The following is a 19798-nucleotide window of genomic DNA, read 5'->3' as shown; positions in this document are numbered from 1 at the left end:
TGATATCGCGGAGCGGAGGGTGAGAAAAAAGCGACGGGGAGGTTTTGGGCGATGACCGATGGTCCGTGGGGTAAGTTGTCGCCTTTTCTTCATTTTTCTCCTTTGCCGCGTGCCATCCCTAACAGGCGTCTCTGTTACGTCTCCTTAATAAGATAAAGCCACAAGCCAAGTATAGCGCGTCTCAATCCTAGGGGAAGGAAATCTTTTAATCTAAGTTCGAAATCGCAAAAAATGCCGTGCGACCTTCCTTCCGATGGAAGTTGATTACTGTCTTCTTTTGCAAGTGCGCAGGATGTTTTAATGAAAGAATTAGTACAAAAGATTCTAAATTATTATTAATAACAAAGGCTTTACGTTTATATACATGTAATTATCCTGATTATACTTCATCTCTTCGACGAAATCTGTGCGTGATATTCGGTCGAGCAAGCAGGGCAAACTTTACCTATTTGCGCGAAAGCGGAATCCTCAGCTTGCAATTATCAGCGCGGAAAATGGAAATGGCGACCCGGTCCTGTTCCGGCGGCCGCGAAATTTCACTTTCCACCCTTTCCATTCTCGGCAAGCGCCGGCCACCACCGCATTCTATCCTATCTGCCAACGCTATAAATTAATACTAATCTCGGAGCAAGCTCATGCAGGCTTCCTAGGCCGCGAAGGGCGGGTTGGATTTATTGGGATTCGAGTAACTCGCTGCGACGTTATCGTCGCTCGCTCCACTGGTGCACCGACTATAAACGCCATCGCTAATCGTGCTTCCGAGTTGTAGAGTCACGTTCAAGGTCGTGTTAAAAGCATTCTATAAACCGACAAATCTTATACTAAAAAAGTTAATTTTATACTTTTTAAGCAGCTAATTTATATGGCTTCTTAAAAGAATCGGGAAATATCATTAAGAAAAAATATTTATATAACATTTATATAAAAACTTTGGTCATACAAAAAAAAATCTAAAATTATAAATTGTGTGGTAAAGCTGTTTCGAAATTTATTCTTCAATATCTAAAGTTTATTTTATTTATTTCACGATTTAAACAAAGTTGTTAAAATTTTTTTAAGTTGTATATTCCTGTTATTTTTATACGATTTTTGAGCTCATTCTTGCTAGGATTAAGACAGAAAAGAATGAGCACCACTGCAGCGTGTCTAACGTAAGAGGAGGCGACTAGAGGTGGAGGAGGTGAGAGTGAACGTGCGTAGCTGAGGGGGCCAGCTCGAGCAAGCCGGACTTCGAGGTCCTCCACCCTCCTTCGTGCCGCCCCTCAGTCCTCTTCGTGTCTACCTCACCACCATTCCTCACACCCAACCCCTGTCTTCCCGCACTTTCTCTTCCTCCCTTGGTCTCGGCGACCTCCAGGAACAGGCAGGGGTGGCTTCACGACGAGGCTAGAGGAGACGAAGGAGGTGGTCGGGGGTTTCACCGAGGAGGAGGGAGGAAGAAGGGGACTGGGGGTTAGGTCTGAGCCTAGATCAATACTCGCATCTCCTGCTGGCTGGACCAGGCCGGACATCGCGTTCCGAAGCTCACCTTCTCGCCGATATCAAGCCACCCTTCCTACCAGCCGTTCTACACTCTGCACCCCCGCGACTGGTCCATCCTTCTTCCTTCCTTTCCTCCCGCCGCGGCCTCTTGGCTGGCCAGCCCTCTCGGTAAACCCTCGCGATTTGCATTCGTCGAGCCTTTCGCAAGGAAGAAAATTTTTTGTTTTACTCCGAAGATATATGTTCTTATAATTTTCTTATAATTTAGATAGATTCAGCGTAATTTTAGCAGAATATGAAATTGCATAGACAGTAAATCAGAATTTTATAAGAAAAACACATAAACTTATATTTATTCCATATGAAGAATGTAATTTTATGAAGAGATTTCAACTATTGTATATTTAAAAATGCAACATGATGCAACATCGAGAAACTAAGAGCTATATCTATATCTATATCTATATCTATATATTAAATTAATATTATATTTTGTTTGAATGAACTACACTTTAAACTTCTCTCTGCCTCTTGATGATAAGAATCGCAAATTGTTTCTCTAAATTATACCGGATGTATTTTGTACAATTTTATCACTATTAAAATTAATTATTACAAATATATTATCATAAATAAATTATCAAGAAAATTCCATCGTTGTTCCACTTAGATATACTCTTTATTAAATTACATTAATAAAAATTTGATTTATTTCACTAATATAATGTTAAATTAAAATATATTTTATACATTGATATATCGAATACTATCCTCACATCAATTTTTTTATGCATGTAATCTCACATTCTCTAAAAAGATTTCAGATAATATTACAAGATTAAATTAAATATTTATTTCTTACGTACTTTCAAGGCTGGTTAACTCTTCGCTTCCTGAGTCATGGAGAACCACTGCACATCGGTCAATTTCCCCTTAGTTTCGCCTCGTGCGGAAAGGATGGCCGCTCGCTCTCGCCTCCTCGAATACACTGTTCTATATGTCCGCAAACGAATACAGAAGAGAGAAAGAGAACGGACAATGGAGCCGGGTAAGAGATACGAAAGAGAAAGAGACGCTCGTTCACACACACACACACACACACACACACACACACACACACACACACACACACACACACACACACACACACACACACACACACACACACACACACACACACACACACACACACACACACACACACACACACACACACACACACACACACACACACACACACACCTGCGTGTTTACGTATACACACACTCGCGGCAGGCACACGCGCCTCCACCCCCGAGAACGTGCCCCGAGAAAATTCGACCGGTCGGTCGGTCGGTCCATTTGCATGCTCGTCTTTTCCCGATCCCTCTCGGATATATTCTCTCCTTTCGGATTCCGCCTACGATCTGTTCGTCCAATAACCAAAAAATTTCTCACCGTCCCTTACTATTCGCTTCGTTTCGCGTTTCGAAAGCTTATTCTGGAATCCTGATATTCAGTTCGCGTAGGTCTGTGCTCGAATATTATTCACGCCCGATAAAAGTGTTAGATCCTTGTTGAGCTTCCTCCGTTAAAGCTCAATCCCTTTCACTTCAATTAAGTTTAATTATAGCTCATCAATTCTATGGAATGCAATCCTTTTCCGAAACTATCTTTATAAAATTATTTCAATAAAGTAACATTTCTTCTTAAACTGTAAATGACTTTTATTTAAAAATATTAAAAATTAACTACTAAATTATTAAAAAGAAAATAAGAAAAGTTTTTATTTTATTCTATCTTTATTTTTATAATATTCATTATTATTACTTGTAAAAAAAACTATTAATATTATTTAGAGATAGAATAGATTAAAGAATGATTAATAATCTTAGTAATATATATTATGCAAATTACAATTGTCTTATTCTATTTTTGGATGTGCAAATATACGAGCACGAAACATGTTCTTAGAACTTCAGAAAAAAAGAACATCTAAATAAGATGTATATTCGGGCGTTGATATTTGTTTCTTCCTTGTTTTGTACGTGATAAAAAGCATGAAAAATGACAATTGATTGAGGAAAACCAGATTGCTGTTCTCTGAATATTTACGTGTCCAGCATGAGCAACATAATTACACGCAAAACGACGCGCCATTATTGCATCGCTCATGCAATTTATGCGACGTGCAATTTCATATTCCGAGTTGCATCCGAAAATTAAAAGAGTCTCTGTAATTTATCCTGACAAGCCAATATCAGAGAAAGAAATCGTCGCGAAAGAACTCGTCGCTCATTCTTCACTGAACTTGGCTGTAGAATTTGCGTAAGTGCGAAGAACCGGTTAGAAAATGGTATTTACTAGATTAAATTATTTTATAAAATAAAGGTAGCTTCGTTACTTTTTAGCGACAAATAAACTACTTTCTTAAATAACATAGGTAATATGTAATGTTTTCTATATTACATAAATTTCGCAAATAATTACACGACGCGATTTTTGTTATTATTATTATTATTATCATCATTCTCGTGATTATTATGAACGTTAAATGTATTCCTTTAACAAAATTAGTTTTGCAATAATCTTTTCGATAATGTCGAGTTGGCCACCACTGTTCACTTTCTCCGGGCGAGAGAACCCTTTGGCATCTCATCCCCTTTGGCTCGGCTCGACAGCCCGACTCACTCTCGCTCTCGATTCGCTCTCACTCGCCTCCCCGTGCCTTGCCACCCTACGGCTCCGCCGCGGCCACCCCGTTGCACCCTTCTACATCAACCCTCGCTTCGTCCCGGCGTCTTCTCCCCTCCCTGCCGGCAAGTGAGAGTGGACCTTGGTCCAGCGCTGAATCGACCCTCTTTGCAACCTCCGTCTGACTCCGCGCTCACCCTCGCGATTCCACGACCGCTCGTTCCTTCCTTTCCACCCCCGTCGCTCCTCCATCCCCGTGGCCGCCAGTGCCGACGACGACGACGACGACGATTTCTCCGCACGTCGCCGCACCCTAATCCCCATCTCGAAGATACGTCTACCCTCAAAACCTCGTATCGATTGGCAGAAGCAACGCCAGAGAGCGCCACCTAAAGCCACCCCATGGCTCTCGCTCTCTTTCTCGACCATCGACCACCCCTGAAATTTCAAGGAAAGCGCGGAAGATCAGCAGTTTCGATTTCTTCAACTCAAGACACATCAGGATATTTAACTTTGAAAGGGAAAAGAAATGAGAATCTTACAAGTCTTCCAACGTTGTCAACGTCAATCCGTTATAGCCTAATACATTTTTTACAACATGCGTAAATATTTTAAAACGTCACTTTAAAATGATGGTTACGCGATGGTTACTTCAAAGCGCAATTTTTCTTTGTAATTATGATAATTATAACGACATATCAATTAAATATTAATTACGAGAAACTTTACTAATTGTCTTCCACTTACTCCACCGATTTATTTTACAAACGGACGGCAATTATTCTTATGCATAACCATTATTACACTTTCCCAACCCGTGGATCGTAATCCAATTCTATCTAATTGGAATTCTGTAGTCTCATTCACTAACTTTTGCTGTATTCGTGACGTGCTTTGTACCGGGCGGTGCACACATTTGCATCGAACAATGAATACTTCTCTGATATACTAATTCGTGAGCAAGTAGCCGCGAGCGTTCTCATTGCAGGCCGGTTCTGGCAAGCAATTAAACGGTGTTGCGGGCCACTTTCGCGCGAATTTTCGCGTGTGGCCAACCGACATCTGCGAGTTGCGCGTGTGGCTATGCGATGGTAGTTCGGGTAAATGTTGGGATAATTGGGGCGAATCATGCGAGGTTTGCCGAGCGCCCTTTCATCGGCGCCCAGGCTTTCTCACTTGCGGCGACTTCAAAATACGCGATGTGAATGTTAGGAATGCAGCGGCTTCGATTTTAATGAGGGAATTGAGAGAAACGTCGCAAACAATGTAAAACGCCGCAACAGGAGAGCTCGTCCTTTTATATACCATTAGCGAATTATGTGCTTTACGTGATAAAATAATGTTCCTTAATTATATGAGGCATATTCCACTTCATGGATGTTAAATCTATATGGGAATTTTATGGTAAGAAGAATACGCGACGTGTTTACTTACGTATATGACTAGATTTGCACGCTATCTTTTCACTCACGGTTTTACTTTTATTCGGGCAGAAAGAATCTTTTTCGTAAATATTCAAGATAAGGATTATTCCGCGGAATTTGTTGATATCAACTGTGATTTTTGCCGTAGAAATCAAATGTGACAGAGAAGGAATGTTTCGCAATAAATCAAGGGAATATAATCCAGTGAATTTATTTAATAAAATTTGCCGAAATTTCTTCGATTCTAAATTTATATTTTTCAAAGAAAGAAAGATATAAGATAATAAATAAATGTTATTTGCATAATTTTAAACGATCTGGATGAGAAATTTATTCGGAATTTATGAAGAATTATATGGCGGTTAACGATCGTACATTCACTTCAGACGGTACAGTATACCAATAAAAACATTGTTAGATTCATTAGCTAGTTTTATTACACTGCGACGGTTGTTGAAAGAGCAGGTAGATGATCCGTTTCAAGCACAAAATAGCATTTTGCGTGGACAGCGGTCGTGGGGTCGAACACACCCACTTGTTAATGTCACGAGATCGATTAATGGCCGATTGGCGGAGATACACGGTCGGCCTCTCACTTCCGGTCGGAGGAGTCGCGTCGTTACGACACTCGCGCTTCCACGTCGCGAATTCCATCGTCTCGTTTCGACGGTGGGTCTCGTTTCGTCGGCGATCATTAAAAAAAAGAAGGCAATTAGCGTCGGGCGCGTTTGATCGCGTCGTAAAATCCATCGGCGCGTTCCGCCCCCGCCCCCTCCGTTGCCTCCGCTTGTTTTCTTCTTGTTTTTCTTCCGGCGCGGCCGTTAACGGAATGGCAATTTAACAGCCGATAAAGTCCGGCGACGGCGGTGGGGATAGATAAGGTTTCCCGATGGCGTCCCGAGGTTGCCGGGATAGGAAGGACGTTATGACGAATTAGGCCACCCTCGCTCCTGACACCGCCAGAAAAAGGGAGGAGGACCTACCCTATCCCAACGAGAGATATGTTCGGGGCGTCGTTAGCTAGGTCGATGGGCGATTTATTTGATGTTGTCTGGCCGAAGGTGATACGTTACTACTGCGTGGTTAACGAGGTAAACCCTTCAATCTCGCGAAATCCCAGACCTAACCCCTAAATTGTGATTTCAGGTACGTTTTTAGAACTGGATTTTACGCGTCTTAAATGCCGCAATGAATTCTAAGCGTTTCCTTTCCGCACGAATTATGTTAAACAATTCATAGTGACGACTAATGAATAATAATAATTGTAATAATAACATAAATGTTACGGATAATATATTAACAAGAGAATATATTTTATGTTAAAAAGATTAAGCTTTATAAAGTAACAAGTACAATTATCGTTTTGAAAAATTTTAATTAAAATGTTTTTGAGAATATCTTTTTATTGGAATTTAAATATATTGTTTATTACAATTAGCTTCGACTTTAATAAATATCTTTTGAATAGCGTTGATCACTATTAATCTGCGCTTAATCAAACGTATTCAACTATTCTACACGTTATAATATAAAAGAAAGATTAAGATGAAAGTATACGTTTTATTTGTAACCTTCAAATCTCTTTTGACGACTTTAAAATGTGCGCACCGTAAGTCATTTAAAAGACATTCCGCATCTTGATGCAACCGCGAGCTTTCCCAAAACGTCTGATGTCTGTGTTAACTCTATTTGCGATTTTAAAATTCAATGAGCCAATCCGATCGCTGAGACTGTAGACCTTCTCTCTGTGCGAGATCTCGCGAGGGAGAAAGATGTTGGAAGAGAGGAAACGAAACAGAGAGGGATGTGCTCTTTGTGATACCGTTAACGGGCCCTCTTCGCCCTCTCGAAGCCTTGGCAGATCAAAAGCATCGATCACGCTCGACGGCCAACTTTTCGATTGAACGTCCTTAATGTACGAAGTCGTTCTGCGATTCGTTTAGCATGCGAAATTTTCTAATTAATGGGATTGACTGCTATTATGAATTACTGCATACTCAAATCTGCCGATATAAGCTCAGCTTTGATCATTCTTTCACTCTTAATTTACATCGCTTTTAATATCTTCCAATTTAATTCACAACTGCGTATTACTTAATTGCAATAAAAAATTTCTTTATTTAAATTATTATTTATTAACTTTCTCGTTTATTATAATTAATTTATAATAAAAATTATTATTTTACATGAGTATAATCGCATTATTAACAATACTAAAAATCCTGTCCAATCATGTTTGACTACTCATTATTTCTTGATATTCTTTTTAATATCTGTAATATTTTATTTATTATATTTATTATAATTGTCCAAAAAATTTATATAATTCGCGGACTCTGGCATATTTATGCAATAATGAAAAAAAAATGCAACGAATTACATTACCACAAAAGATAATTTTGCTACATAATAATATTACATGGCACTCCGATTATTTCGTGAAGCTCTTTCTTGGACAACCTCCGGGAATTTGGTATCTATGTAGAAAATTATCCCCCATAATCGTTACAGTCCCCGTCATCCCCCTCGGTAGTAAATTCTTGAGAACCGACCAAGGTGTCGGCCGATAACGACTGGCCGTTTACCGGGCGTATAAATGAAAAAGCGAGAGACCCGCGCACCGCGACTGGAGAAGCTCGTAATTCTGGAGCACCCCTCGGATTTCTAATAAATGCCATAAGCTGTTCGCTGAGAGCGAACATAATTCACTCCTCCCCCGCGTTACGTAAATGCACACGCGCGCGATAATCCAATAAACGCCTGAGCGCACGTGTGCGTTTCCGCTTCTTAATAAATTTGCACGATAAATTGCGTCAATGTAATGTGACAGTTACATAATCGTATTTCAGTCGCAGCGGAGAAAAAAGTCTGTTCTCGGTGTCGGTTTGCTCGTCAACATTTAAAAGTGACTTGGTCTCAAACTATATTTTCCATATTTTGCTTGCGGCGATTTTCTTCCGTGACGATTGATAGAAAAAAATAAAAATATAAAGTTAAAAAAATATAAGATGTAATATTAGAAAATAAAAATATAACTATGCATAAATTATATATCTTATTAAAAAATTAAACGCGCAGTTTACATACTTAAATATATAAAATTTTAATATAATGTGCATATAAGCTTTCTGTGTCAACCTTTTTTTTTTTAAATTGGGTGATATCACGTGCGCGTATCTGGGAGATTTGCGAGGTTATTGGAGCAGGAGGGTCGAAAAAAACAGGGTGACGTTGCTCCACTGACGACAGGGCTTCTACTTCGTGATTCCAATGTCGAAGTTACAAGCGGGATTTGCCAAGGGGTTGTATCGATACATGAAACAAGTGGTCATTTTTCAATATACGGAAAAATACTTGCACGCCTAGAATCGAGCGTAGTCCATATTTTCACGATTTTTACCGAAAGTTTCAAGCAAATGCGATATTATAATCAATGCGAAAAAAACAATTCGAGCCAATTTACAATAAGGAAATTAATAATTACTGAAGTCTCATATTTAACTTAATATTAAAACTGAATTTTAATCCGTGACAAATAGAAAAACAAAATCCAGACTTTCCAAAAATAAAAAATGAGTGTCGTAATTAAAAGATCATATTATATTTTACCACTAAAGATCTTAGTATTAGAGACTATGAATTTTATGTCTTTCATAGTCTACAACGCTTTAAGTATCGATATATTTCGTAAGCGTTAGTAGCAATGAGTGTCATAATACACTTATCAAACAGGATACATGGAGCGGATAATTATTCAGGCAGGGCTGGGCCATAAAAGCGCGAACAGTAAAATATTCACTCCGCTCTCGCGACTTTAACGACGCGCGCTTCATATTTAGGCCGAAAGTGGCACTTTTTTATCCCGTCGGAACGGTTATTCAGTGTGCACAGAAAAAAAAAAAAAAAAAACAAAATTATCAGCCCCGTTATTAAAAATAGTTTATGTCAGGGAGATCAGTCCGACGTTAGTTAGTTTGATCGCGTTCTGGGAATTGGTATTTAATGGGCGCGTAGAGCTTCACGAATCATCTGAAATGTTTCGAGACCGCGTGGCCGACTTTACGATCTCTCGTTTCAGACTTCATTTCGATACCACCGTAGAAGAGGAAGTGTCTTCAGCTTGGCAACCTAGTTGAGTAATTAAAATTGATGTCGCAGTTTAGTGAATGTAAATCGTAACCTTTGTCCTCGTTCCGAAGATAAAAGAAAGAGATTTGCCTGCTATTTGCACTGCTCTTTTTCGCGTAAACGGTCACGCCGACAGAAATAGAAGTAGAATTAGAAGTAAATACATGTAAAAACATTCTCTTCTGGAAATGGAAGAAATAAATAAACGTGATACATATTCATTTAAAATAAAATCGCGAATAAAAATAGATAATACATAGTAAAGGTAATCGCAAATTTTCGCGACATTTCCGTCATGATTTTTTGTCGTTTCTGTAAAAGTAAAATTTACCCTCTTGATGTTTATCACCGTTGCCGCGCCGTGCAACATTCCGATATCGACTTCGTCGTATTGTCCGAAAAGTTGGGAGCTGAAGGAAAACGAGGAGCTGGAGGAACGCGAAAAGTCATCCGACACCCACGTCACTGTTAACGACGGCACGACACGGAGTAATAACGGAGTGACAAAAGAAAATCGCCGCGCTGAAGTCTCGTCGCGTGCGCCGAGCCATAATTCCGTGACGCGAAACGGCCGAAACGTTTCGCTCGTCGTTACGACCGGTGAGCACGCGACTCGCGCGAAGCGCGAGCGGCGGACCCGAGCACGTCGGAAATGACAGCCGGCCGGCTATCCGATGTCGTTTCCGGTGATTTACGGCGAGATAGCAAGAGCGTATCATCGATTGCGGTCATCATTTAATAAGCCTGTAACCGTGTTATGCGAATCGCTCATTTTCGAGATGGACTCAGCGGAGTCTCTGGGAAGATTAGGAATTTTTGGGATTTTCCCAAATTTTTGAGGAACTTTTTTATAAAATAGAAAACTCCTGAAGAGAGTTTCGCGGTACAAGTTATTGATTGACATTGTTATATTTTATTAAAAAAAATGTTAAAGTGTCGGAAGAATCTACGATGGCAATTCCGCAGCTTTTAGAAAGTAAACTATAGACTGTTGCCTTCAAGTGGAGTAAAATCTACGGCGGTTTCGTCAGTTCGTATTATCGATTGTTGTTGGCGCGAAGTTCCCGAGTATCGGGACAAGAAGGATCCGCGCGGACGTGTTAGCAAACTGTGCTTCAGAAGAAAACGATTTGGGTTATGGAGCTCTTCGTGCCAGGCTCTGGCTCTCGAGGGCTCGGATTGTCAGTAGAACGAGCAGTCGCGAACGAGCGCGTGAGTGATGGGTGAGCGAAAAGCTGCTCCGAATGAGCAGGCGGCCGGAGGGAAGGGGGGGGGGTAGGTGAAAGGGAGCGAGGTTCGCCAGTTCGCAAGCAATTATCGCGCGAATCGCGCCACTTGGCAGCACGTAGATTGCCCGACGTTAGCTATATCGATCTCATTTGGCTCATTTCGCGGTTCAACTTTGCGGCGCGATCGATGATAAGAGCCGCTAACCAAGGCCTCTATCTCCCTTTTCTATCTTCGTTACCTCTCTTTCCTCCATATTCATTTTTATAACGTTCCATGTGTTGTGCGTACCTTAATGAAGAATGATAAGATCGATTTTTAAACACGGAGTTGAGACCTTTTTCGAAATACGATTCATCTTTTTAAAATTAGCAAGCGAGAAAAAAATGGATTATACATGATAAATAAATGATGAGTCAGGAAGTTTCTCGATAATGAGCACAATTGAAATATATAAACAGCTAATGAAAGTCAAGCGCGATAAATAATGCGAAAGTAATTGGTAAAAGAATATTATTATGCAAAAATATTTAAGAAAAAAAAAAGGATTTCGAACATTTTAATTCAATTTTAAGACATCTCCAACAAAATCTTTTCTCGTGTTCATTCAAGCTTCTTAATAAGATAAAAATTCAAAAAACTCCAAAAAGTCAGACATATATTTTGCTTACATCAAGGACGAATAAAAAATTTTGTTTTTCCTTTTCTTATACTTTTAATTTGTGATTATTTTTTAACTGCTTTTTTTCATAAAACATTTTTATGCAATTTTACGCAATTTATCTATTTTTTATGCTAATATTATTATGATTGCTCATTGTTAAATCTGCTGTTGTGTTCTTGTGTTTTTCCGATTTTTGTGATGAATCACAATTTGATAATCACAATTTGATTTTATTTTTTTTTTAACACTTTAACTTTTTAACGAATTATATATTATTTTCTAATTATTTATATGAAATGTAGAATGAGCTAGCTCTTGTTGAAGAGAGACGAGAGAGATTTTAGAAGTCAAACTTTTTCTCACGCTATCATTATACTCGTTTAATTCGCCAATCACCGCGAGAACGTATACAAAGTAAGATGAATTAAGTCTGTTTCCGCCGCGGAACGTGCACCGCACGTCGGCGTTAATTTTCTTCAGTTTCGCAATTACACGCGGCATAATCACTCCTCCCTCTCCCCTTCGGCTCATCTCGGACATTCCGACAGTAACATCGCCGACCCTCACTCGCGCGATTATAATTAACCGATCGAATTGAAAGAGGGAAAGGCGTCTCACGCGACTCGTGTTTCAGCGTATATTCGAGTCCCGCATCCTAAAAACGTGGAACACGAGGCACGGTAGTTACCCTCTCGGTCTCTCGGCATAACAACGTCTACCGGGGGCCCGAGGTATCATAATATCCTGTATACGTACATATATAATGCGGTGGCAGACAGCAGTACAGGGACCTTCGCTTCGCGAACACGAGACTGCACACGTGCGTATGCGCACACTGTGCGTCAGTTGCGAATCTCTATACGGAAACTGACTGAAGTTTCAGCTCTTTAATGCCCACATATGCTTTTTTTAATTTTAAAAGAGATTTTATCTACGCAAAATGATACTTAAATGTATAATGACATAAGAATAATGGACATTTGTCGGATGGATATTAAATATCAAAATATTTCCACTATTTTTTTTACAATAAATACTAATCTGAAAAATGAACAGAGGAAAGATGTCAAATTATTCAAATAAAGAATATTAATTCTTTTAAATAATGAGATAATAAATGGCACTGTTCGAGAGATCAGGATCTTTGTGTCTAATAATTTTTTTTGTTGAATTGAAATTTTTTTAAGCGGACGATCCCATTATTTGAAAGTTATTCTTCTTCAGCTTAATACCTTGATTACTTATTAATTCTTTTATTTTCCAGCTTATATTATTATTTACTTAATTTTCTTTTGTAGTTACATTTTTTTTGCGGCACGACATGGAAAAATGTCAGAGAACGTTGACGAGCAAAAATCACGATGCCATGAATAATGCAAAGCTAATTCTGGGACGTTAAAGGACTATCGTGCGACGACTCGTGCAATTTGGGAAAAGCCCGGCTTCGTAAGTCTCAAAGTAGCGGCTTGCTTCCTGCCAAGTCGCTAAAAGCCTTGTAAATTATTGCCGAAAGTTTACAGCGTCCGCTGCAGGAGGCGCGCACGCGTCCCCTGCACCCCTAATTGTACTAATTATTATCCTGCCGCCGGATGACGAAGGGAGGTCGAAAAGTCGGGTTTCACGTGATGTCGTGGCTATGTTTTATGGTCGCCAACACGAAAAGCATCGCCCGTAAACGACCCAAGGAAGTACGAGGCGATGTGTGAGAATCTCTCAATTGAACCCGAAGTGACAAGTTATCAATGAACCGTCGTCCGGACATTCCTGCAGACAATTTAAATGTTCTATTCTCTATTCAGTGTAACAACTAATATAATAAATGAATTACATATAGATTTACGCGAGAGATATTTTGTTATCAGCAAAATAAGTAACTAAGACAATAAATAAACGGATATGGGTATAATCGTTAAATTTTTAAGTTTTGCGCGATGTGGAATAATTGGCCAAATCGGAGGGTTTCCTGTCAATCTCGCAAGTCCGCGCGTAGCTGTGGTCGTGTATATATATATATATATATATATATATATATGACATTCGTGTATACAGGCGGATATATAGGTATATCGAAATGCCGGGCAGGTGTGCACACAGAGACCATTCGATAATACGAGCCCAAGCGAGGGTGGCCGCACGCCGAAGGCCGAGCACGCCAGTCCGTGCTCAGACGTGACTCGCGAAGCAACCCTCATTTTTTTGACCGCCCCCGTGCATCGTCCTCCTATTCGGTTTCCGTCCCGATATCGATCGGTTTATTGAGGTGGTGAGGTGCGTAAACCTATCGCGCGCCGATGTCGCTCTCGTTCGAGTCACCCGATACGTCGATCAACTGTCGACATTGACCTGTCGAGAACGAAAAACCAATAAAAGTTAATAAAAGCGCGAAACTGTTTGACTAGATCGAAAAGTGTCTTCTGCTGGTGAACGAAGAGACGGATGGATCACATCGGTATGTAATGTTCTCCGGTGACGTGCTTTAAATTATTGATTTTAAAGAGACTACAATTTACGGCTATAGTAACAATATTAATTATAAAACGTATATTTATATATATATATATATATATATATTAATTAATTTAAATATTAATTATGAATATATACAAATATATATAAATTTTGGTAAAAAAAAGTAATTTAATTTAAAATTATATAGTACTATTAAAAAAAAAAAATAGCACAAGTAGCACGAAATTTGTCATGATGCGATGCAATGGTAAATGTTAGTTTATTTATTATTAAACAATTTTCCAATCGTGATTTAAAACTTTATAGATTTCGCTGAATATTGAAAGCTACACGATTAATGTTAACGTATTCTTTTTAACGTAAGATTTTGCCGAGTCACCTTATTATTGCAGCCGTTGGATGCAGCTATTCGGAAAACAAGAGCGAAACAGCCGTGCGCTCTGTTGCATTATGACTTTATCTGCGTCGTGCAAGTCATCGATCTGCGTAACGTCTGCGTGATTGGCTCGGTTTCTCGTGGCTCCTTTTTTTTTTACATGTTAGTGCGAAAAACGTCAAGTCGTTCGACGTTATTGATGATTTCTACATTGTCAGCGATACTGTTGATCGCGATGAAAAAAAAAAAAAAACACCGTTCTCGAAAACGGGCTTCAACGGCCGCCGCGAGTTCTATAATTATTAAACGACAAAAACTGGCAAATCCGCAAAAAAAGGAAGGGGATACGCCATTACTTTTTGTTACGCTATCAATGTGTTTATTCAAAATCATTGTTACGTCAAATAAAGAAACGTGACAATCAACCGAAGCGTATTCGCAAACAAGACGTGGCATTGAGAGAGTTAATGCGTTCACTAAACCGAGAAGTTTTAATCCTACCATTTTCGATGCAGCGGCATCGTCATATATTTTGGATATACGTGGCGATATATGGCAACTTTTTGTTCGTTCCTCTCGAATACCGAAATACACGTCTCGAGCAATAAGCGATAAAATGGGCCATATCTTCTCTTTTGAAAACGACTTCAGATTTCGTCGTTTTCTAAACTTCGATCTTCGGATGTCGCAACGCGTGATTTCTAGGCGTGTTTCTTTCTCAAAATCCGTAAACACAAAATAAAGGATCTTATGGGTGTGGACTGAAATAAATTAAAAATCAACGAAATCATATCAAGAGCATGGAGAAACTACCTTTTCTAGATTTTAATGAAAAAAAATACGATGGTATTCTCATATATAATTGTATTTAAAAGATGAAAATTTATGGGAATCATTTTTCTTCGATTTTTTTAGGCTATCTCACTAAAATAATTTTTCGAAATTCTTTTAAGCTTCATTTTTAATTTAATAATAATAACTGAAAAATCAAATTTGAAGCAAACTATTTATTGAGATATTTTTTTATTATTGATTTTGATTGATATAAATTGATAATTGATATAAAATTTAATTTAATTTAATAATAAGATACCAGAAACAATTTTTTATAGTGTTGATTTTAAGCTATTCTAATTTACGGAATATCAAAAATTATAATATATCATTTATAAATTCGACCCATCATATCATTTCAAGATCTGCATGATTTTGGCACATGGAAGTATTTTTTTTATTACTTTTACTTACCGCCGTATTCAGTTTTGCGAAAGAGGCCGCAGGTTGGCGGTGGGTGATTGAAACAAAAGCGACCGGCGAAGGCGAGTGCCGACATCGGGACAAATCGCGTTGCGTAAGATGTCGTCGCCATCGCCTTTTTATTTCCCGGAAATCTCTCGATTGGATTTTATACGTCGGGGAGAGCCTGCTAGGCAAAAGGATGACAGGAGCGATCGGCGACGAGCGCGCGAAACTCGCGCGTGAGTGTGTTGCCTTGTGAGCGAGCGAGCACACGCGAAAACGCTATCGCGCTATCCTTGATATTTAGCGATTGATTGGCAGGATTGCCAATTTGCTCAATTACCGACGAGTTTCGCGGAACAGCGAATCGAAATTACATGGTCGGCGCGACGCCTAAGTCGCGCGAGACAGATCACAGCGTGTAAGATCGTCGTTGTTATCTCTTTTCCTCTTTTTTTTTTTTTCCTTTTCTCGGCTGACGATCATTGCCTCTTGGATCTGCCCTTCGGCCTCGATCGGATAAATAAGCCATGCCCAACATTCGGGAGCCGGACAGAAATTTCGAAATTCCGGAATCCATCGCGCTTAATGCCGGACGAGATCGATTAGGACAAAACGGTATATTATTAATCCGGACGCAATGAAAAAGGATCAAGATATTGGGTTAGCGAAACATCTAAGAAAAAGAAATAAAAATAAACATTGTATAATTTTGTGTGTGTGTGTGTGTGTGTGTGTGTGTGTGTGTGTGTGTGTGTGTGTGTTTCTAAATCACAATAAAATTTCAGATTTCTTTCTCTCCGTAAAAACAACTGGTGTAATGAAATAATTAGATTTTACATCGCGTCGTCTCATAATTTATACAATGCTGTCCGCTTTTCCGTTTAATTACGCACTTTCCACCTTCGTCGTGCGTCCAACGGAGAGACAAGTTAATTTTACGTCCTCTGAAACGGAGCGTTACGGCGTGTGCATGGCGAGTTGCATATAAACGACGCGCGGAATATCCCGGGCACGACGTTCCGGGCGAGCGCATGAATTGCGTGCGCTCCTGGACTTAGCATGTTTGGCACCGTTGCTAGCTGCCCGCTACTAACTGCAGACTGCGAATTCCCGCATTCGCGAAACCACGTCGTGGAAACGTTCGCTGACGCACGGCGATTTTGACGTTTGTACGTCAAAATTTGCCGCATTGTGCTGGGCATTCACCCCTGAGAATGACCGCCTTAATGCGCGAGCGGGACTCGCAAAGGCATCGCATTTGGGTTTTCCAATCTCGCCTCCATTATCTCTTTTACGTCCATCTTTCGTCTTTCCCCTCGTTTCCGCATTTTTTTCCTCCTTTTCTCTCTTTCTCTTCCGCCCGTATTTTCCTCGATCGTTTCGCGCAGGCGAGAAGGGGAAGGGAGGGGGGGGAGAGGTGGAGTTTCGCGTAACCGTGACTTTTCCACGCAACAAAAAGTCGTAAAATTCCCGAGGGCACCGGCAAAGTCCGTTGACTATCGATTTCACGTGTTTCCTTTCGGAAATTGCCTTGTTTTTCCCTCTCCCGTTCTCTTCTCGCTCCCCCTTTTCCTCTCCCTTTCTTCGTCTTCGTCCTCGCGCTTCGGGTCGCAGCGAAGATCGATACGATATCGCGGACCTCACGATCGCCTGGGTGGTCCTCCACGCGCAGCACCGGCTTCTGGGACTGATTTAATTCGGCTACGTGGATCGCCTAATGCCATTCCCCGCTGCCGACCGGTAGATTCATCGTCCAGCGTATTCTCGTTCGCCTCTCTTCATTCTCTCCCGCGGCATCGTACGGCGTGCGGCACTAATTTCTACATTACTGCTCCGAATTAAATTGTTTGTTGAAACGCAAAATTTTTTAAACGTAAGAACTGACATAAAATTTATTAATTTAAATCTCGTGAAAATAAGAAAATAAGAAAGCTATATTCGTCTCTCGAAATGCAAGATCGTTTAAACCCTCAAAGCATAAAATCCTCGTTGAACTATCCATCAATCGATTAATCATCCCCCTTTGTTCCCTCTTCCATCGTTTGCGCTCTTCTTAACGAATATCAATTTGACTGCCGTCTAGCCCGTTTCTTCGCATGGGCGGAAGTTATCGGGCGAGCTGGCGAAGGGCGCGAGGACAGGCGGGAAGAAAGAAAGAAAGAAAGAAAGAGAGCGGCGGCGGGGGAGGAGGTGGAGAAGGACGCTTTAAATCGCGAAGCTCGCCCGAGCCGTCCGGGTAATCCAGACAGATGGGACTCGTTAATAGAACGCGCGAGTAATTTGCAAGAAATCTAATAACACCGTGGCCTCCCATCCCTCCCTCCCCCCCGCCCTCCCATAACTCGTGGCTTGACTTTCCGCCTCGCAGCCCCCTTTTCTCCTCCCTGCGCCCACAACCCTGGCCGATCCTTCGTCCGAGGACCGTCTAATGACAATACACGGGCGCCGTGCTCGTGAAAATTAAAATTCGCCTGGGGGTCGTACACGACGTTCTCGTAACAGCGCTTGGCCGTCTCGCCCCGCGTACGTGTGAGTGCGTGTGTCCAGGTGGTCGTGAGAGGGAACGCGATGTAGCGATGGCGCCGATACTCTCGCGAGTTATTTCGAATACACAGCACGAAAGTTTGTGGTCAAGTCTATGGGCAATCAGTTTTTTTTTTATACATATATCCGCTATATTTTTCGATTACTGCAATCAGCCGATCTTGATCGATGTATTGTCATGCCCGTATTTCAGTTTCGCAATCGCGAAAAATAAATATTGTTCTAGAAAATCTTTCGTCTTTTTTCAGTTTCTCTTGTTCCACTATAATTTATAAAAAAAAAAAAAAAAGAGATCCCTTGTTACTTTTAATATTTTTAATAATAAGTATATTGTTTTTATTTATTCAAGATGAAACTTCTTGGTCTTGCTGCCCCTGCAGATTCCTTCTAACTAGAAGTCTGGCTTTTATTTCAGGTTTGCTCGAAAGACAAGGTAAATACCGGTAAGACAAACCTCTCCATCGCTACCGCGTGTCGGTACACGGGCGTGTGCGTGCATGCGTACACTGCAGCCCGCGTGGAAGAGAGAAAAGACGACGCGGGGGAGCGCGGAACTCGTTAAGCAGTTTGCGGTTCGTCCCGTCCTTTTTTTTTTTCCACCCAGGCTCGCCTTTAACGTAAACATATTCCGCGAAGAGATCAGCATCTTTCTCCCTGCGCGCACCGCTTTTTCTTCTTCTTTATTTCGCCTACCGGTGTCTTCTCCTCCCCCTCTCCCCCTTTCCGCCCTTTCCCTCCCTCCCCTCCCCCCCCCCCGCCCGTCCGCGCGTCTTTGTTTCTTATTACGCGTCGGTTTCTGGTGTCCCGGTCCACCCACGACGCGCATCCGATTGAGCGCGCGAATCTCGCTGGTATCAATTTGGAAGACAATTCTCTACATTAGTCCATCATTAAGTCGGGAACAACGAGACGCGTAATGATCGTATCTTTAAATTAGCAGAGGCACATCCGTTCCCTTCGTTCGCTTTATCTTCGAGGACGATTATCGTAAGCATTCCGCTCGAATTCTGTTTTTAATAAGTACAAAAAGTGGAATGGACCGTTTCTCGAAACGCGGCTCACGAGGCTCGTTTTATTCGACCATTTTGAAATTTTACAACGAAAAGATGCGCGTGTAATCACAATGTGACGCGAGACGGGATACAGATGGCTCCGTTTAAGCGCTGTGAGAATGCGGGCCTATGATCGCGAAAATATACGATCGATACACGATCGTACTATCGAGGTATGCAACGGGGCGATCCGGCCAGATTAGACCGCCGATTAAAATTCACGGCGTGTCCAGGCAGCATAATTTGATTTCGTAGGTGTTCGTGCAGATCAAGTTACGCGAGTCGAGTGGAATCACGGGGGAGGACTACTCGCGCGCGCGCGCGCGCGCGCGCGCATTCATTTCCTTTTTCTCTCCCCATCGGGCAAAGAAATGCGAAACGCGCGGCCCCGCGGGGCCACCTTACTCGACGACCGGATAACAAACTTGACGACTATTAAAATTGAAACGCGCTCATTATCGATTCGCTACGCTAATCGAGCATGGCGGAGCGCGAGACTCACGGATTCCGTGAGGCT

At 41.0% G+C, this 19798-nt stretch overlaps 1 long non-coding RNA gene across 1 annotated transcript; it reads right to left on the bottom strand.

Annotated features, from left to right (window-relative positions):
• Nucleotides 1-814: 814 nt before the first annotated feature.
• LOC105429206 (uncharacterized) lies at nt 815-12093 on the bottom strand. Its single transcript, XR_016139908.1, has 3 exons — nt 10039-12093; nt 2349-2475; nt 815-1680 (listed from the first exon to the last, which is right to left on the bottom strand). It is a non-coding gene; the product is annotated as an uncharacterized LOC105429206 (long non-coding RNA).
• Nucleotides 12094-19798: the final 7705 nt, after the last annotated feature.

This window comes from Pogonomyrmex barbatus, unplaced genomic scaffold (genome assembly GCF_055798465.1).
Source record: "Pogonomyrmex barbatus isolate J1 unplaced genomic scaffold, ASM5579846v1 scaffold3, whole genome shotgun sequence".
In the NCBI taxonomy this organism is placed as follows: Eukaryota; Metazoa; Arthropoda; class Insecta; order Hymenoptera; family Formicidae; genus Pogonomyrmex; species Pogonomyrmex barbatus.
The sequence above is the reverse complement of the archived record's forward strand: the minus strand, read 5'-3'. Positions and strand labels throughout refer to the sequence as shown.